General features: G+C 50.4%; 1 protein-coding gene across 2 annotated transcripts in view; it reads left to right on the top strand.

Moving 5' to 3' along the window:
- Nucleotides 1–17,253: 17,253 nt before the first annotated feature.
- The window catches only part of ITGB2 (integrin subunit beta 2), a 29,546-nt gene continuing 25,923 nt past the window's right edge, over nt 17,254–20,876 (top strand). Inside the window, exon 1 of one of the 2 annotated variants that reach the window (XM_086326655.1) lies at nt 17,254–17,403. The gene's annotated coding sequence lies outside the window, so the exon portion shown is untranslated. The remainder of the gene's footprint in view (nt 17,404–20,876) is intronic. The other variant, XM_086326740.1, reaches the window with a different exon arrangement.

Consider the following 20,876-nt stretch of genomic DNA (forward strand, 5'->3'; position numbering starts at 1 on the left):
CCCGCCCCGAGGGCCCCTAAGGAAAGGGTTCCGGAAGGAGGCTCCAGGATCCCGGGGCTTGCGGCTGAGACCCCCCTAGGCTGCGGAAGAGTGGCTTCCCCCACTGGCTACAGACTGCTAGACTGAGGCCGGCATTGGAGTTGAAAACGGTCGGTTTGGGTCTTCGTGGGGCCATTTGTCGTCTGAGCGTCCCTGAAAGAGGACGAATCCCTCTTGGCCGGGGCCCCACCGGTGCGCCTCCACGGGCGGCCACCGCGGGGCTAGCGGGTTCCGCCCGTCCACGCCCAGCAACGCGACAGGAAGGTCTAATGCAAACTATGGGAGTGGTGGAGTTGCTGAGATGAGAAACTCTTGGGTTAAAATAGTGAGCCCTAAATGTGGTCGCCGGGGTGATCGGAAGGAAGTGGAGAGGGAGGGGCGAGAGGATGAGGCTGGCAGTAGGCTTCCCACCTGACTCCGCGGGGGCCCTGGCCCGTCGCATTCCTGGCCCGTTGCCCGCCAGCCCCTGCTTCCAGCTAGGCTCATTTTCCTGCTTCCAGCCCTCCCGCAGCTAGGAAGAGAGCCCCCTGATGGGGGAGCGGGTGGGTCCCTTGATTTCTGTGTTTACGTTTCATTAACTTAATTTATAGTTGCATGCTTTTCTGATTATAAAATTAATACATGGCTTTCATAGACAATTTGGAGAATACAGAAATCCGTTTCTAAGGTGAAAACCCCTTCAATCCCATTTCCCAGAGGTGCCCCATAGTGTCCAGGCGCCTGCAGCCTCTTTCCTCTCCTGCCCCCACCCACGGGGGTAGTGCAGCCTTAGTCAATAGGAATTTTAATAATGGCTGGATGGCATCACCGACTGGATGGACATGAGTCTGAGTGAACTCTGGGAGTTGGTGGTGGACAGGGAGGCCTGGTGTGATGCTATTCATGGGGTCACAAAGAGTCGGACACGACTGAACAACTGAACTGAACTGAAGGGATTATATCTCCCTGGTACCCACCCAGCACGTAGCCCAGGGTCGGCTGGCTGGCCTGTCAGCCAGGCCGGCCTCCCACCCACGTGATTCCTAGGGTCACTCCCTGTGGGAGTGCCACACCCAGATCTAGGCAAATGTTCCTTCCCTGCTTGCCCTCTGCCTCACCCCAGCGGTGGCCGCCTTCTGGGTGTCACGCTCTCCCCTCCTCCTCTCTGCCCTGCCTCCCTCAGCAGCCTGGCTGGGCTGCGACCTGGCCTTGGCCTTGACCTAGACCTGGCTTGGCCCTGACCTTGCCCAGCCTCCATGTTCCTAGGTTCTGCTGAGAGCTTCCTGCACTTCATCCCAGCTTCCTGAGAGGGGGACCCCCACCCTCATTTTACAGATAGAAAAGGGCACCTTCGAGGAACTGGCCTAAGACCCTGGAGCTACTTGCCCTGGGGGGGGAGGGGTGTACCTGGTCCTCCACCCCAGCCCCCCACCCCGAGCCCCCCACTGCTCACTCACCCTGCGCCTCTGGGTGCCAGCAGCAAGGCTGACTCATGGAGCCCATGCGGCTAGTTCCTGGAGCAAGAAAACTTAAGCGGGAGAAGTCAGAACGCAGACTCCGCCCTCCCCCCCACCCCCCCCACCCCCCCCCACCCTGAGCTGCAGGGGCTTCCCAGTGATGGAGGATGTGAGATCTTTCTGGAGAGGTCCTGCTGGGCCAAGAGGCTGCCACTGGGCTGGCACCCAGAACCAGAGGGGAGGGAGGAGGAGGGAGAGGGAAGGAGGAGGGAGCAGGTGTGCAGAGGGGGCACATGGCCACTTCATGGAAGATGCCCACAAGGGTGCCAGGGGAGCCCAGTGGGCCAGGCACAGCAACATGCACCTTCGGGGTTCAGTGGGAACTGGGGAGCCAGTGAGGTGCTGCAGTGGAGGAAGAACTGTGTGTGTGCTCAGTCGTGTCCGACTCCTTGTGACCCCATGGACGGTAGCCCGCCAGGCTCCTCTGTCCGTGGAATTCTACAGGCAAGAAGAATACTGGAGAGGGTTGCTGTTTCCTCCTCCAGGGTATCTTCCTGACCCAGGGATCAAACCCTTGTTTCCTGTGACTCCTGCATTGGCGGGTGGATTCTTTACCACTAGTGCACCCTGGGAGGTTCTGGGTGGAAGAGGAGGAGTCTTGAAATGACAAGGAGAGCCAAGAGAGGTTTCCAAGACAGAAATGACCCTTAGGGTCTGCTTCAGCGTCGGGTGGTCTCAGGCTCTGTTCCCACCTCTCCTTCCTCCCCAGTGCCTAGCACCTTCCCAAGCAGGCCAGCATGGCATGGGGCTCAGGGTCCCATTTGGGCTCGTCCCCCCTGCTGATGACCTGCCACTTGTGTTACACAGACACCCAGCCCCACAGTGAGTCTGATCCAGTGGGTTGGACATGCACCCACTGCATTCCCAGCAGGCACCCAAGTGCTCCTTCCCCCGTGCCTCGCCCCGGTGTGCTCACTCCCAGAGAACTGCTGGTCTCTAGTGAGTTCTGGGAACCCCAACCCACAGACTGACCCTCTGCCCATTTTTAAACCCCGTTGCTTCTTCACAGCATGATGGGCTGTGGCTGTCACACCACAGGTCACATGGCCAGCCAGGCCAAAAATAGGTGCTATACGCTTTTCCCCAGGAAAGTTTGCCTCTTGCCACCCTCCAGACCCATTGCACTTCCTCTGTGACCATGTGGCTCGCAACCCCACGCTGGGTGACAGCACTGTGATCAATGTTCTCATTGGTGGGCAAGGGTCTGGCTTCAAGTCCGAGTCCCAGGCCACACACCCAAGCCATTGCCCTTCACCTCTGCACAACCAATGTGACACCTGCCTCTAAAGTGCCACCTGAGGACAGAGGAAGTGACAGCTCCTGACCAGTTAGGAACACAGCAGGGACAAGGGGTCCACAGGCCAGCAGGGTTTAGGTGGGACCCTTCAGGATGGAATGTGTGGGTGGGGGGGGCGGTGGACTCATAGCCAACCATGCAGGTGTGACAATATAGATGACTACAAGGATGTGGCAGGTAATGAGACGTGGCTGAAGCCTGGGATCCCCGTGGCGGAGAATGGCTTGAAAGTGGGGTTTCACAGACCTTCCCAGGGATCCTGGCAGGGAGCAGGGAGAGAATTCTTCAGATGTTCCCCCGAAATCTCACAACCCCAAACCCACCATCTCCTGGGGGTGGGCAGGAACCAGTGGTGCCACATTCCCGCACCGCCGCCCCCCCCGCCCCGCCGGCCCAGGAAGGCCTCAGTTGCCACGCTTTCCTCTGCCTCCTCCTTAATACATTCTCTCAGCTCATGGAGCCAGGTTCACCTTTGCACCGCATTTCTGGGAGGGAAGGAGTAGAGAATCTGATTCCTGTTATTACATGAAAAGAAACCAATGCAAAGAAGTTAAATTGTTCTCCCAAGCTCAACGTTAGGAAGTAGAAGCAGGAAATTTAATGAGAAATTGCTCTGTAAATCTAGATATAGACCCTCCCCTCAAAAAAAATCTGTAATGTTTTCAAAAGCTCCATGAGTGGGACATCCCTGGTGGTCCAGTGGTTAAGAATCTGCCTGCCATATCATAAAGCAATTATCCTTCAATTAAAAATAAATAAATTAGGACTTCCCTGGTGGTCCAGTGGTTAAGAATCCACTTGCCATTGCAGCGGATGCAAGTTCAAGCCTTGGTCCTCGAAGATTCCACACGTGCTGCGGGGCAACTAAGTCTGCATGCCACAACTCCTGAGCCTGTGTGCTGCAACTCCTGAAGCCCCTGCAACCGAGAGCCCGTGCTCTGCAACAAGAGAAGCCACCTCAATGAGAAGCCCAAGTACCACAGTAACAAAGAGGATCCCCCACTTGTGGCAACTAGAGAAAGCCCACGCATAGCAACAAAGACCCAGCACAGCCGAAAATAAATTAACTAACTTAAAAAAAATTTAATTAATTAGTTAATTAAAAAAAAAAAAAGAAGAAGAATCTGCCTGCAAGTGCAGGGGACACGGGTATGGATGTGAGAGTTGGACTGTGAAGAAGGCTGAGTGCCGAAGAATTGATGCTTTTGAACTGTGGTGTTGGAGAAGATTCTTGAGAGTCCCTTGGACTGCAAGGAGATCCAACCAGTCCATTCTGAAGGAGATCAGCCCTGGGATTTCTTTGGAAGGAATGATGCTAAAGCTGAAACTCCAGTACTTTGGCCACCTCCATGCGAAGAGTTGACTCACTGGAAAAGACTCCGATGCTGGGAGGGATTGGGGGCAAGAGGAGAAGGGAACGACAGAGGATGAGATGGCTGGATGGCATCACTGACTCGATGGACGTGAGTCTGAGTGAACTCCGGGAGTTGGTGATGGACAGGGAGGCCTGGCGTGCTGTGATTCATGGGGTCGCAAAGAGTCGGACACACTGAGCAACTGAACTGAACTGAACTGAACTGAAGTTTCAAAAAAAAAGAAAAGCTACATGAGGGCTGGGACCTCGTCTCAGTCTTCTCTTTATGATTTAATCTTTACATCTACTGGGCACCTGCTGTGTGCCAGGCCCACTGCAGGACTCTTTCCCATGTTCTCACTTATGCTCACAACCTGGGGGAGGGGGAGACTGTAGGAAACCAAGGCCAGCTGTTAGACCCCAAGTACAAGGGCTGCCCTAGCCTCGGCCTCCAGGCTCGCAGCTGGGCCCCCAGGAGAGGAGGAGCCCAAACAACGAATGTGGGAACTGAGCTACTCCATCCAGGATGGAAGACACAAAACCTGCTTAGATGGAGGCAACCCAGACTTTCCATGGCCATGCATCCACCAAGATGTTCTCAAATGGAAACACAAACTGAACAGGAAATGGCAATGTGACAAGTCCCAGAAAGGAGAGGAACGACCCAGGGGACTGGGTTAGGATTTGATGCCCTCCCCCGACCCGTGGGTGCCCCACAGATCAGCCCGGCCTTTGTGCTGAGGGGAGCGGTGTGGGAAAGCACTGTGTCCTTCCTGTTCTGGTAGAGGAGGTGATAGTGCCTCACACCCCCACCCACCCCTCGCCTCTGGCTGGAGCTGTTATCACAGTTTTATTTTTAACCTGGCTCAGTGCTTCCCTTCTTCTGACTGTGTAAATGTGCACTGCTGAGCCAAGTGCACTCATGATAATTACATTTTCATCTTGGCACAGCTTTCTTGTTTTCCCTCAAGTTGATAGTTGCTTAACGTTTCTGCTGGCTCAGTCTCCTTTGAACTTGGAGCCAAGTCTTCCTCTGTCCACCAGGGACTCTTCTCAGTGTGACCTTCCACACCGTCGAACCTGTCAGTTCATCTCTGTGCTTTGAGGAGGGTCCAGCAACCCCTGCCCAGGCCAGCCCCCACCCCAGCCTCCCTGGGGTGCTCAGACACCCTCCTTTCAGGCATGCCAGGGAGAGAGAGTCACCTCTTCAACTTCCTCCCATGAACAGAGAAAGCTACAAGGAGGAAGGCAAGGAGAAAGGGCCCTCTGTTTAGATATGGGAAGTGGGGCCAGCGGTGCTGTGGCCAGTGTTCAGGACAGGAGAGTTAGAAGCAGTCCCCGCCTCTCAGACCTCTTCTCCTTTCTAGGTTCACTTGGCTATCCCACCGCACACACATGGCCTGGATTAGGCTGGGCATCTCCATCACCCTGGCTGGGTGACTTCTGCCTGTTGGTGTGGATTTGTGGGGATTCAAGGGAGCGGGAATTGTTTAGAGCACCTGCATGGCTAGTTCTATTTCCTGCTCTGCTCCCCCCACCCCCAGTGGCGTGTGCCTACTCCACCCGCCCCTCCACAGCTGCCTCTGCCAGCGCCTCCCACCCCCGCCTCCCCACAAAAGAGCAGCAGCTGAATCAACACTCAGTAGGAAGTTACTGGTGGGAAGAAATTAAAAAAGAAAAAAAGCAAAGATGGGGGGAAGGGTTGGAGAAGACGATTTGGAGTGGAGGAGGAGGTGGGGGAACTTGCAGGCCAGTTGGGAGGGGGTTGGCCGAGGGAGGCAAGATGGTGGCACTGCCTGCCAGGAGCTGGGGACTAGGGAGGGCTGGAGAAGAGCTGCTGGCAGCCTCGCTGTTCACTTAAATGCCCGCTCGTCACATGGGGCGAGTTCTCAAGGGACTGCATTCTGCCTTCTGGGTGCTGGGTGCAGGCTCTTTCTTTCTCCAGGTCTCATGCCTCCTCGTCCGCCCCACGGGCACAGCCTCATGGGCTGCAGTGTCTGACGCCAGCTGCCCCGCCACGGGAACCTCTGCACAGTGAGCCAGGAACCCTTCTCATGGTGCTCCATCATTGAATATTTCTTAACCTGCACACTGTCTCAAAGGAGCCCGCTTCTCGTGCTCTCGGGGAGTGTGTTGTGGGGACGTGACTGGGTGGGAAGGAGGCTGGGGCACCCAGGCTGATGTTCAGGACCTCAAGGGGAAGGCATCTCTCCCTTCTTTCTATACTCACCTGGCTGCCTCCTGCCCGCCCACCTCCACGCCTAGAACACTGGGGGCCCCCTCATCCTGCTTTATGTCACCATGACATGCTTGCCTTCTCACAGGCCCTGATGTTCTGAGCGCACAGCCATGCACCTTCTGTGCTTAGAGTCTGGCCCCAGCCCTGGAGTCCTCAATGAGCACCTGATGAAATAAAGTCAACTATCTGGAAGGTGAAGGCGAAAGTGCCTGCAGATGGACTTTCTTAGCTGACCTAGGGGAGAAGATTATTCCCAGACTCCTGCTGCAGAAGCTCACTTGTCCGTGGCTTCAGTTTTCCTTGTAGTGCAAAGCCCTGTCCCTCTTGGTCGCTCCCCCACCAAAGCCAGTGATGTCCTCTGCTCCACGTTGTCAGAGCTCCCTGTCTGCCTTCTTGCTGCCAGCCGTTCAACCACTTCAATCCCCTAGCACGGATGTGCCCAGGGTTTGCTGAGGCCACATCCCTGGAAGATGGGATTTCACGACACTTCGTACGAATGCTGCCGCATGAAGACACAGACCCTCCAGTCACCCTGTGGGCGTCAGGCTGGGGTGCTGCACCAAACAGGGTGCGTGTTGTGCACTAGACACAGGATGCTGCACCCCATTTCCTCTTTGTCTTTCAGATCCATCCCTGCGATGGTTGGAAAGCGGTTCTCACTGCAGTTTTGCTGTTAACCTCCCCTGCGCACACTGAGTCTCTATCCGGCCTTATGTGTTTCCTCCTGGCTTTCTTCACTTGGCACAATGCTTGTGAATCATTCATGCTGTTGGGTCTCTAATGGATAGGTTTACTGCTATGAATTTCCCTCTACATGTTGCTTTAGCTGCTTCCTACAAACACAATATGTTGTGTTTCGTTTCATTCCATCCGAAATGTTTTCTAATTTCCCTTGAGGCTTCTGTTGATCCATGGATTATTTAGAAGTACATCATTTCTTCCGAGAGTGCCCTGTGTCTTTCTGTTGCTTGCTTTCTGGTTCAATTCCAATTAGCAATGCCATGCAGCTGGAGAACATACCCCACATGATTCCAGTTCTCTTAAGTGTGCTCTGCTTTGCTCCGTGGCCCTGGACACAGCCTTCCTTGGTGGCCGTGCTGTGGACATCTACTGCTCCGGATGAAATGTTCTTTGGGTCCTGATGGTCAGTGCTATTTTTTAGGTCTTCTGTGTACTTGCTGATCTTGTGTCTAATTTTTAAAAAAATTGATTACTGGGAGAGGAGTAATGAAGCCTCCTCTTATAATCATCTATTTCTCCTTTTATTTCTTTCAAATTTTGCTTCCTGTATTAATATTTTGACATTCTGTCATTAGATGTATACACATTTTACAACTGTTGTATTGTCTTGTTAAATAGATCCTTTCAAGTCAGGACCCGCCATGCACCTGGTAACGTGCATTGATGTGAAGTGTACTTTGCTTGATATTCACACAGTCATTCTAATTTTCTTTTTATTAGTGCATGGTATATCTTCCCCATCCATCTTCTATTAACCTACCTATACTATCATATTTAAAGTGTGTTTCTCTATTAAATTTAGAATCGATAAAAAATAAGGTCCTAATGTATAGCACAAGAAACTATATGCAATATCCTATGATAAATCATAATGGTAAAGAATATATTAAAAAGAATATATGTGTGTATAACCGAGTCACTTTGCTGTACAGCAGACATTGGCACAACACTGTAAGTCAACTATATACTTCAATTAAAAAATTAATAAAGTGTGTTTCTTACAGGCAGCATATAGTTGGGCCACATTTTTAGAAACTCCATGTGCCAGTATCTGTCTTGCAACTGGTGTATTTAGATTGTTTACACGATGTAATTATTAACATCATTGGATTTAGGTGTTGTTCAAATCTTCATTTTCTGTTTGCTCTTTGGTTTTCACTTTTCTGTTCAACTTTCCTGCATTCCTTTATTGTATCAGGGTTTTGAGTATTACATTCTAATTTATTAGCAGGCTTTTAACTACATCTTTTTATATAAGTTTTTCAGCAGTTGCTCCAGGGATTACAATATATATACTAAACACCTCATTGTCTACTTGAAGTACCCACTCTACCATTGCAAGTGAAATGAACCGGAATGTTAAAACTGTGTTCCTCACTGGTCTCCTTTTATGATGTAGTTGTGTCTATTTTTCATCTGCGTACACGGTCAGTCACTAATCAAGTCACAAGTCTTTGTGACCCCATGGACTGTAGCCCACCAGGCTCCTGTCCATGGAATCCTCCAGGCAAGAATACTGGAGTAAGTTACCATTTCCTTCTCCAGAGGGGATCTTCCCAACCCAGGGATTGAACCTGTGTCTCCTGCATTGCAGGCAGATTCTTTACCTCCACACCTCCAGGGAAGTCCATTTTAACATCCATGTACATTGAAAACCCCACCAGACAATGTCATCATTATTACCATCAACATATTGTAAAGACATGAAGAGGGGAAATAGATTCAAGGGATTATATCTGATAGAGTGCCTGAAGAACTGTGGAAGGAAGTTCATAACATTGTACAGGAGGCAATGATCAAAACCATTCCCAAGATGAAGAAATGCAAAAAGGCAAAATGGTTGTCTGAGGAGGCCTTACAAATAGCTGAGAAAAGACGAGAAGTGAAAGGCAAAGGAGAAAAGGAAAGATACCCATCTGAATGCAGAGTTCCAAAGGCTAGCAAGGAAAGATAAGAAAGCCATCCTCAGTTATCAATGCAAAGAAACAGGAAAACAACAGAATGGGAAAGACTAGAGATCTCTTCAAGAAAATTAGAGATACCAAGGGAACATTTCATGCAAAGATGGGCTCAATAAAGGACAGAAACAGTATGGACCTAACAGAAGCAGAAGATATTAAGAAGAGGTGGCAAGAATACACAGAAGAACTATACAAAAAAAGCTCTTCCTGATGCAGATAACCACGATGGTATGATCACTCACCTGGAGCCAGACATCCTGGAGTGTGAAGTCAAGCGGGCCTTAGGAAGCATCACTACAAACAAAGCTAGTGGGGGTGATGGAATGCCAGCTGAGCTATTTTAAATCCTAAAAGATGATGCTGTGAAAGTGCTGCACTCAATATGCCAGCAAATTTGGAAAACTCAGCAGTGGCCACAGGACTAGAAAAGGTCAGTTTCAATCCAATCCAAAGCAAGGCAATGCCGAAAAATGTTCAAACTACAGCACAACTGCATTCATCTCACACACTAGCAAAGTAATGCTCAAAATTCTCCAAGCTAGGCTTCAACAGTATGTGAACCGAGAACTTCCAGATGTTCAAGCTGGATTTTAAAAACGCAGAGGAACCAGAGATCAAATTGCCAACATCCGTTTGATCATAGAAAACCAGTCCATTCTAAAGGAGATGAGTCCTGGGTGTTCATTGGAAGGACTGATGCTGAAGCTGAAGTTCCAAAATGTTGGCCATTTGATGTGAAGAAATGACTCACTGGAAAAGACCCTGATGCTGGAAAAGATTGAGGGCCAGAGGGAAGGGGATGACAGAGGATGAGATGGTTGGATGGCAGCACCGACTCAATGGACGTGAGTTTGAGGAAGCTCTGGGAGTTGGTGATGGACAGGGAAGCCTGGCAAGCTGCTTCCCATGGGGTCGCAGAATCAGACGTGACTGAGTGACTGCACTGAACTGAAGAGGGGAAATACCGTACATGTTTACCAGCTATTTACTGGGTCTGCTGTTTTTTTCTTCATTTCTAGGTTTCCCAGTTGTCCTCTGATACCATTTCCTCCTGAAATCTTAAGGTTTCTCTTAGAGCTTGTCTGCTGAGCACTAGTTTTCCTACTTTTGTCAGAGGATGTGTTTGTATCCCCTTCACCGGTGGGAATAGAATTCAGAGCTGAGGGAAAGGACTTCTTTCCTTTCAGAGCTTTTGTACAGGTTGTTCCATTGTCTTCTGGCATCCGTGGACTCTGGCGGGAAATCTGCCGTTATTCCAGCGATTGCTTTTCTACATGTGATGCGTCATTTCACTCTGGCTGCTTTCGGGACATTTTTCTGTGTCTTTGGTTTTCAGCAGTCTGAGTAGGGTGTGTATAGGCTTGATTTTCTTCAGCTTTATCTTGTTAGGGGTTTGCTAAGCTTCTTTAATCTGTAAATGTATATTTTTTGGAGAAGGCAATGGCACCCCACTCCAGTACTCTTGCCTGGAAAGTCCCGTGGGTGGAGGAGCCTGGTAGGCTGCAGTCCATGGGGTCGCTATGAGTCGGATACGACTGAGCGACTTCACTTTCACTTTTCACTTTCATGCATTGGAGAAGGAATGGCAACCCACTCCAGTGTTCTTGCCTGGAGAATCCCAGGGACGGGGGAGCCTGGTGGGCTGCCGTCTGTGGGGTCGCACAGATCGGACACGACTGAAGTGACTTAGCAGTAGCAGTAGTATATTTTTTCATCAAATTTGGGGCATTTTTCAGCCATTATTTTTTCAAATACTTTTTCTGGGCCAGCCCTTTACTCCTCTCACCCTGGGGCTCCAGTGACACAAGCCTTAGGTCTCTTGATATTATTCCACAGGTCCCCAGGCTCTCTTCATTTGTTGTCAATCTTTTCTTCTTTCTGTCATTAATATTGGATAATTTCTACTGGTCCCCAAGTTCACTCACTCTGCTGTCTTCACTACCCTCCTAATAAGCCCACTCAATGAATTTTTTAAAATCTATAATCATATTTTAATACCATTTGTTTCTTTTTATAGCTTTTATATTGCTGCTGAAGTTTTTGTATTTCTGCATTTGTTTCAAGATGTGTTTTTTACATAATAGAGCATATTTTAAGTTATCGATTTAAATGCTTTATGTGATAATTTCAACATTTGGATCATCTCAGAGTTGGCAGCTAGTATTTTTTTTTTTTTTCCTCTTACAATTTGGTCAGATTTTCTTTGTTGTTATTGTTGTTTGAGAACTTTTGGATTATGTTTTAAACATTTTGGACATTGTTTAATGATCCTCTCAAAATCTTTTCCAGTGTTCTCCAACATTGCTCTTCCCCCAACCCTGCCCCCGCCCCACCCATCAGCCTGGTTGGGTTAGACCACAAGTTCAGATCTGCCTCCTGTGGGATGTGGTTCCAATGTGAGTTTACTTTTCAGACTCTCTGCAGTGCTGTTTGAATCCACTTCTCATCTGCACCCCCTGATCCAGTTTTCAACCTTGACGGTGGTCTATCTACACCATGATTCAACTCTCAAAGGCTTTGACTTGCTCTTTTGGGTCATTTCCATACATTCCCAGCCCAGAGTTGAGTCTGGAACTTCATGTGAAGCTTTATGTGTTCTCCTTCTTGATCTTCTTATTAATTTCTCCCAAGCTCTCCGGCTTCCTGAGGCTCCCTTTCCTGTCCTCTGGCTATAAAGCAGGAACTTCAGCCTCCTGCACTGGTGTGCCTCCTGCTTTCTGTGACTGGGTCGCCTGTGGGTCAAAGTGACCAGAGTTTCCGCTGCTGTAGCTGCTGCTACCACTACCACCATGCTGGGGGTGCAGCGTTGGGACAGGAATTTGCCTCTAGGGCAAGACTAGGAAAATGAAACAGGGCATCTCTTTCACTCTGCCTGTCTTTCAGGGCATTGCTCCTCCCAGTCCACTGACCAGAAAGGAAGGGTTCTCTTGGCCATGCCTCCTGTCTCTCCTGGGGTTCAAGCTACCTTGAATCTAACCCGTGGGTGTAGGAGACATCTGCAATGAAAGCAGCCTTTCATCAGGTTTTGATTTCTACCCCTAGTCTGTCTGGAAAGTTGCTCCATTTTATCCTGTGTGATATTTTCAGCTGTGGTCACTGTAGAGATGGAGTGGGTTGGGCTTACTCTGTCTCAGCTGGGACTGGAAGCTACTGGCCCTTTTTTTCTTATTCTTAATCTAAATTCATTTTTTTACAGCTGCATTAAGACAGAGCTTGCAAGCCAATACCACTCATATTAAGTGTACGATTTAATGATGATGAATTTTAGCTGAATTTGCAAATTTATTCGGTCACCACCACAGTCCATTTTTAAAGTATTTCCCTTACCCCCAAAAGATCTCCATGCCCATTTGCAGTCACTCCCTGTTAGTTCCTTTTAAAAAAAAAAAGAAAGAAAAATTATTTGGAAACTTCCCTGGTGATCCAGTGGTTAAGATTCCACTTTTCAATGCAGGATGATGAGGATTCAATCCTGGTTGGGAACAAAGGTCCCAGTATAGCCAAAACTATAAAAATAATAAATAAAATTTTTGTTTTAAAAATGCTCATTAAAAAAGAAAATAAATTATTTTGAACTATAGAAAAGTGTGGAGATCAGCATAATCAACACCCATATACCCACCATCCAACTTTATCAAATCTTAATATTTTGCTTTACTTTGCCCAGAAGTTTTCTTCTTTCTTCTTCATAAAACTTTAAAACACAAAACTAAAGCCCTCTGCATCCATCTCCCAGGACCACTGCCTTCTCACTTGCAGAGGCAGCCGCTGCCCTAGACGTGGGTTCCTGAGTGTGTGGGTGCTTTTCCTGGGATCATATCAAATGTGCATGGTGTAGTAGGAAGCCTTCTTCTGCAGTTTGTTTTTAAATTTAACCTCAGTGTTATGGTTTTGGGTGTCTTGTATGGATGCAGACAGCTCCAGAACCATACTTTAATTGCTTCCTCTTGTGCATGAAAGGCCACAAGTTATCTTTTTATTCCATTTTGGGTTTGGCTCCAGTTTGGGAGTGCTGGGTTTTCTTTACTGCTATTCTTTGCTTCGGGCTTCCCTAGTGGCTCAGACAGGAGAGAATCTGCCTGCAGGGCAAGAGACCAGGTCTCCATCTCTGGATCAGGAAGATCCCCTGGAAAAGGGAATGGCTACCCACTCCAGTATTCTTGCCTGGAGAATTCCATGGACAGAGTAGTCTAGGGTCACAAAGTGTCAGACACAACTGAGTAACTAATATACACACAACCTTCTTTACTTGTCATCTACTTTTATTACACTGAATTTGGCCTCCTTATGATCTCTGTGCTTTGGAACAAATGGAAATTTCCTTTGTGGCTTAATAAATGATCTGCTTGTTACTTCCCTCCCTTTTTAACTTTACTGCATACAAGTTAAAAATAAAGGGTTGTGAGCGTGTGCTAAGTTGCTTCAGTCATGTCCAACTCTTTGCAACAGTAGCCCACCACGCTCCTCTGTCCATGGGATTCTCCAGGCAGTAATACTGGAGTGAGTTGCCATGCCTGCCTCTGGGGATTATATTCCTCAAGTTCTCCATAGACCTAATTTTCTTTGGGATCTATTCATTTCTGAGAGAGGCATATTAAGATGCTTGCTATGTTTGTGGTTGTATCTGTTCACTTACGTATTTGTCAGTTTTTATTTTTCATGTATTGTGATTTTGTTTAGTATATATTTAGGATGGCTGAACTTTCTTTGTGGATTGGAACTTTCATTATGTACATCTTTATTCATTTAATGTGGTTTTTTTTGCATTTAATTCTATCTTTTAATGTTATCTCTATATTGTATCTTTAGTATTTTGTTATGTGATATGTATGTTTTCCAATCCTTTATTTTCAGCCTTCAATGTCACTTTTAACAATTTAATAGGTAACATTTTTTCTTTCTAATTATGGTAAAATACATAACATCAATTTAGCCATCTTTACCATTTTTAAGTGTAAAGTTCACTATTATGAAATATATTCACACTGTCACGCAACTAAACTCTGGAACTTTTTCATTTTGCAAAACTGAACCTCTACCCCCATTAGGCAACTTTATGCTTCTTTTTAGAATTAAAAATTTTTACTACAGAAAATTTTACACATATACAAATAGACCAGACAGTTTAGTGAATCCATGTGTCCTCAGCATCTGCTTCAACAACAATCAATTCCTGGCTAATCTTGTCTTATTTACATCCCTGCCCACTCTCTCCCTGGTGGGCTTTCCTGGTGGCTCAGAGGTTAAAGCGTCTGCCTCCAATGCAGGAGACCGGGGCTAGATCCCTGGGTCGGGAAGACCCCCTGGAGAAGGAAATGGCTACCCACTCCAGTATTCTTGCCTGGAGAATCCCATGGACAGAGAAGCCTGATAGGCTACAGTCCACGGGGTCGCAGAGTCGGACACAACTGAGCGACTTCACTTTCACTTTCCACTCTCTCCCACCTACCACACCCCTGATTGTTTGGAAGCAAACCCGAAACACCCTGTGCAAATATCTTAACTTGAGACTCTAAAAGGTGGTGATTCTTTAAGATAATCACGGAACCTTTAACAAGCCTAAAGCTGTTGACGGTAGTTTGTGAATGTCCTGCGGTCCAGGCGTGGTAAGTGGCTCCTGTCTCTCCAGTCTCCTGTCTTGGGGTTCCCACAACTACTCTTCTCTCATGCAACCTCTCTTGGTCCTGGGGGCTTCTTTCCAGCCTTGATGGTGCTCTCTCATCTCTGCCACGCCCACTAGCCCAGCCCTCTGTCCTCCTTGTTCCCAATCAAAGGGATAAAGTGTTGATGTGATTGGGGTTCAAGAGTAAACATTGTTTCTTTTATTTCAGTTCGGTTAAGTTCTGTCGCTCAGTCGTGTCCGACTCTTTGTGACCCTATGGACTGCAGCACTCCAGGCCTCCCTGTCCATCACCAACTCCCGGAGTTTACCCAAACTCATGTCCGTTGAGTCAGTGATGCCATCCAACCATCTCATCCTCTGTCATCCCCTTCTCCTCCTGCCCTCAATCTTTCCCAGCATCCGGGTCTTTTCCAATGAGTCAGTTCTCCGCATCAGGTGGCCAAAGTATTGGAGTTTCAGCTTCAGCATCAGTTATTTTATTTACTTTATGATTATCTTAGTGTCTGTTGCGACATGTTCCAAGGCCTAGGGCAGCAGATGACATGTCTGTGAGTGGCAGGGGTGTCTCTGTGACTGGCATGTCTCTGTGGGGTCACTGCCAGGGGCAGTCACTGCTGCATCTCAATCTCTTCCTTTTTTGTCGTATTTTCTGAAATAGTTCCATAAAGAGGAAGTTCCATTTATAGAAGACATCTAATTGGAACTTGTTCTTTTTTTCAAAAAAAGTCACCAAGACTGTATTTGAACAGGGAGAGATTGGCCTGTTCACAGGTGCTGCAACCCTGGAACTCTGTGTTCTCTGGAATTTTTGAAACCATTCCTAAAGTCTTACTGTGTGCTTTTAGTTCACAGTCCTTTCTTGTTGTTCTATTGCTTCTGCCTTAAAAAATTTTTTTTCTCATATTTCCTTCTTCTTCAGCTGTGTACTTCCTATTTCTGTTCTTTTAAAAAAATATTTACTTACTTATTTTATTGACTTTTGGCCACCCTGGGTCTTTGTTGCTGCTCGTGGGCTTTCTCTAGTGGTGGCGTGCAGGCTTCTCACTGCAGTGGCTTCTCTTGTGGAGCGCAGGCTCCAGGGTGCACAGGCTCCGTAGTTGTGGTGCTCAGGTTTAATTGCTCCGCAGCATATGGGATCTCAGTTCCCCAAGCAGGAATTGAACCCATGTCCCCTGCATTGCCAGGCAGGTTATTAAGCATTGGACCACCAGGGAAGACCTGCCTATTTCTCTTCTTTAGAAGAGTTTTAATAGTTACCACGTGTAAAATTAAATGTTTCCTATCTGAGCACCAAAAAATCCATGCTTTCAAATTGTGATGCTGGAGAAGAGTCTTGAAAGTCCCTTGGACAGCAAGGAGATCAAACCGGTCAATCCTAAAGGAAATCAACTCTGCATATTCATTGGAAGGACTGATGTTGAAGCTGAAGCTCCGGTACTTTGGCCACCTGATGTGAAGAGCTGACGCATTGGAAAAGACCCTGATGCTGGGAAAGACTGGGGGCAGGAGAGGTGGGTGACAGAGGATGAGACAGTTGGATGGCATCACTGACTCAATAGATGTGAGTTTGAGCAAACTCCAGGAGATGGTGAAGGACAGGGAAGCCTGTTGTGCTACAGTCCGTGGGGTCACAAAGAGTCGGACATGACTTATCAACTGAACAACAAGTCACAATGTATTATTAAAATTAAATATTAAAATATTAAAATTTAATTTAAATATTAAATGTTTCCTATCATTTGTTTAAAATCAACAGTTACTTAGGCTCAACAATTTGTACTTATTTCTTTGGTTACTGTTGCCCCCACACCCACCCTTGGATTCCTCTTGGATTTCTCCATCTATCTGTCTTTGAGATTGCATCTTCCAAACAGAGTTAAGGGTAGTTTATGTTTGTGAGACTGGGTTCATCTGAAGGTTCTGCTTTCTGTTTCTTTGTGGATGTAATCAGTCTGTGTCTCCTCTTCTCCTCTCTTCCTCCTCATCCTTATCCTCCCCTTCCTCCTGTGTGCTGTCTGTCTCTCTGTCTCTCTCTATCTCTGTCTCTGAGTCTCTTTTTCCTTTGTCCCCCCAGCTGATCCCACAGCCTGCTCACTGATTTGCTCTCCACTTTCTTGTTCTGCCCTTCGGGCCCTGTGATGCTTTTCCATTTCTGTGATACAAGTTTGGAACCTCTGTGCCTGTCTGCTTCTTCTCTGATGGGTGTGCTCGGTCTGCAAGCTGTCCCTTCCAGGGGTGCAAATTCCTGGGCACTGCCCTCCAGGGTTCCCCATCCCCTGAGGGCACAGGCGGTGCTGCCAGGGGCCCTGCTCCTGCTCCATCCGCTCCCACCCTGTTCCGCTTCCCGCCCTGAGCATGTATAAGGGATGGTGTGTCTGTGTGCATGTTGTTCTTCTGACAGCCCCCGGGCTGGAGCTGTGTAGGCAGAGGGGCCGGGGCTGGATGACGGGCCCCAAGTGGTGCAATCAAGCACATGTAACTACTTCCTCCAAGTTGCTGACTTAGAACAGGAAGCACCGCGCCTTCACCCGTGGGGTCTCCAGTGGCCAGTGTCTTCCCAGATCCGTGAAGCACCAGCCTGGTGAAGAGCAGAGCCGAAGCCCCTGCCAGTCCAGCTGGGACACCCCTGCCGAGGTCTCCAGGGCATCCAGGGGTGAGTGGACAGAGGCTCCTCTGTGTCCGGGCTAGCTTCTCTGAAGGGGAACTGCTCAGTCTTGAGGCCCCGGCTGCTGTCTTTCCCGAGGGAAGCAGCTCCGAGGAGCCCAGGCTGCGGGGGCCCCGGTGGCCCTGGTCGTCCGCTCCAGGCCCCTTGAGCTGAGACCCCACAAGGGGAAGCGCTGAGCCCACTGCTGCAGAGCTACTGGCTGCCGGGAGGCATGTAACCAAGGGCATGGGACCAGCGTGGCGGAAGGATGCGCGCAGACCTCAGCCTCGGTCCCGCCGTGGGAGTCTCTCAACAAGGCCCAGGCGCTTGCTGAGCCCCTGATCTGGGGGCCACTAGGCCCCGCAGAGCCAGAAGGAGGCTGGAGGCAGGCCAGGCCCCTCTCGGGGGTACGGGGTCCGCGCGGCCGGGCTCTGAAGGAGGGTTCCCGGGCCTCCCCCTCCTCCTCCTGCCCCGTGCCCTCCTCTTCCTGCCCTGGTCTGTCCCCATCCTCTCTTCATGCTTCCACAGTTGGCCGGGCAGGTCTGTCCTCCAGCGAGCCCCTGTGTGTGTGTGTGGTGCCTCTGAGTGTATGTGTCTGTGTGTGTCTGTGTGTGCATGGTGCATTTTGTGTCTGTGTGTGTTTGTTCTGTGTGTGTGTCTGTGTGCATGTGGTACCTCTGAGTGTATGTGTCTCTGTGCGTATGTGTGTGTCCACAGTGCTTTGTGTGTGTCTGTCTGTGTGTGTATCCAGGTGCATTGTGTGTGTGTCTGTGTGTGTTTGTGTCCATGGTGCATTGTGTTGAAGGCAGGTCTGCTTCTTCTCTCAGGGTCCAGAGGCTCATGAGTTCTGGCCTAATGATGTGAAAATGCGGGGAGACAGTTAAAGCTTTAGGCGGTCATTGGGTGTGTGACCTAAATCTCCCGCAACCAGGCCCTTGGAGGCCTGTCCCCTGGGAGTGTGGGGACAAGGGTCCAAGGACCCAGATGAGTTCAGGGAAAGGGGACTCCTGGCTGCCCTGGGATTTGTCCCGACGGGAGTAAATTGAGATATTTCCTGGGAGCTCGGCTGGCCAGGCAGCCAGACTCAGCCCCGCCGGCCTCGGGTTTCTCAGCTGAAATCTGCATGGACGTGCCTGCCCACAGCTGTTGGCTTGGACCAAGCCAGCGCAGCCCTGGGGCAGGTCACAGTCAGCTCCTGGAGGTTTCTGAGGGGAGATACCCCAGAAAGTCAGGGGCCTCTCAGAAGCTCAGCAGAGGGGGCGTCGCTGTCCAGGGGATGGGAGAGGCCCGCCCACACACTGGCCAAACGGCTGGGGCCAGGCTGGCTGCTCAGCCTCCATCTGTGAAATGGGCTAGTAGTTTGCACTCCAGCTGATGGTCTAATCGACTTGTGATTCGAAAACCACTTCCCTGGGAGGTGGCGATGTGGGCCTGTGGGCAAGGCTGGCCTTGTGTCCATAGGGCCCCACAAGTTCAGCTCAGGCCATGCCTGGCTGGTTACTGGACTGTGGAGAGGTTTTCACCCCGTGGGTGGGGCAGCATGGAGCCCGAGGGGCCCCATGTGACTCTGGCCCCCCTGATCTGGAAGGCATGTGGGGGTGGGGCCCGGTAGCCTGCACACCTGTCACTGTGCGTGTGTCCCTCAGTCCCTCTGGAGCCGACATCACGGGGGCAGCTACCAGGCGCTAGTGACTAAGCCCCTGTGGGTGGTGGGGCCAGCTGAGAATGCCAGTTCTGGGAACAGTGAAGTCCCAGTGACACCGCAGGTGGGCGGGGCTGCAATGCTAATTGGCCCCTGTCCATTTCCCTTTTCCCTAAACAAGACCTAAAATGGGCTGTAGGTCATCTCACCCAATCCCACCTGAGCCAGGAGCTGAGGTCTGAAGGAGGCACCACCCAAACCTCCTGCACCTACTGAGCAAGTGGCTGACAGGGTGGGGGGCCAAGCCCCAGGGGCCCTGGGATGCCAAGACCCACCTGTCCCAGCCATGCTGCCATCTGTCACCCCCTTGGCCTCTGGGGCCCTGTCCCTGGAATGGGGTCATGGTCAGGCTGATGAAGTCCATGTCCAGCTGCTGCAGTGGGCAGGGAACCTGGGCTGTTCAGAAAGAGCCATGTCCCCCGCCTTCCCCTCCCCCACCTCCCCTACCTTCCCCCACTCACCCCCTGACCCTGGGCAGGGCAGGCCGTGCGGACGGCAGCCCTAGGGCGGGCCTGGGGTCTCCAGTCGCTCCCACCACTGGTGAGTGGGCATCTTGGTGACGCAGCAGGTGCAGTTAAGTCCCCAAGCTGCCAATCTGTGACCCGGGCAGGCCTTCCTGCTTGTTCCAGGGTCCCCCCCAATAGCTAGGGGTGTCCAGGCTGCTCACCGTCCCAGCAGTCGAGCAGCAGGGCTGGGGGTGCCAGGGAGCCAGCAGACTCAAGCTTCCACGTGAGCCCTGGCACGATCCCCGTTTAGCATGGCACCCCATGAGGCCAGGTCTGCAGCCGAGCACATGGACTCGGGGCTGGGGTGCCACCACTGCAGGGCTCTGCTGGGGGCAGAGAGATGTGGGAGCCAGGCACCCTTGCCGCTTCTGAAACACACAGAGCAGGAAGGCACAGCTGTGCCCACCTACCTGGAGGTGCTGTCAAAAAATGCCAGCAGCTTTCCCTGAACCTGAGGTGCTTCTCCTGGGAGCTATGAAGTGTGGGCTCCCCAGAGAGACAGAGCCAACAGGACACGTGCACGTGTGTGTGTGTGTGTGTGTGTGTGTAAACATGTGCACGTGTTTGCATGTGTTTGTACAGAGAGACAGGTTGGTTTGGTGGAGCTGACCTGTGAAACTATGGAGGCTGACAGACCGCAAGTCTGCAGGACAGGCTGGAGAACCCGCAGAGAGCTGATGCTACAGCTGGAGTTCCGGGCTGTCCAGAGGCAGAGGCCTCTCCTCCTGGGGGACCCCATCTTTCCTTTAAGGCCTTCAACTGATTGGATGAGGCCCAACCACAGCATTGAGGGCAATCCGCTTTACCCAGAGTCCACTGATTCAATGTTGACTCCGTCTAAGAGACATCTTTGCAGCACATTCAGAGAAGAGTTTGAGCAAACATCTGGGTCCCTTGGGCCTGTGTACTTGGCACATGAGACTCACGCTCACAGCACCCCTGGCTCTCTGTGACCGGGAGGAAACCGAGGTCCAGAATGGGAAGTCACTGTGACCTGTCCACAGTCACTTGGCACTGGGCATAGACTTAGGCATAGCAACCCTGGGGTCAGGTTGATGGGGGCTCCAGTCCTGGCATCTGTCCTGGCTGTGGGGCTTAGGGACCCTCAGAGCCACCATCCCTACCCCTGGGAGAATTGGAGCAGGTCTGGCCCCCCACCCCTAGGAATGGGAGCAGATCTGGTTCCCCCACCCCTGGGAATGGGGAGCAGGTCTGGTTCCCCCACCTCTGGGAATGGGGAGCAGGTCTGGCCTCCCCACGCCAGGGAGCTGCTG

The sequence above is a fragment of the Bos grunniens genome, chromosome 1 (assembly GCF_055505025.1).
Source record: "Bos grunniens cultivar Pamir isolate PY7600 chromosome 1, Bosgru_T2T1.0, whole genome shotgun sequence".
Lineage (NCBI taxonomy): Eukaryota > Metazoa > Chordata > Mammalia > Artiodactyla > Bovidae > Bos > Bos grunniens.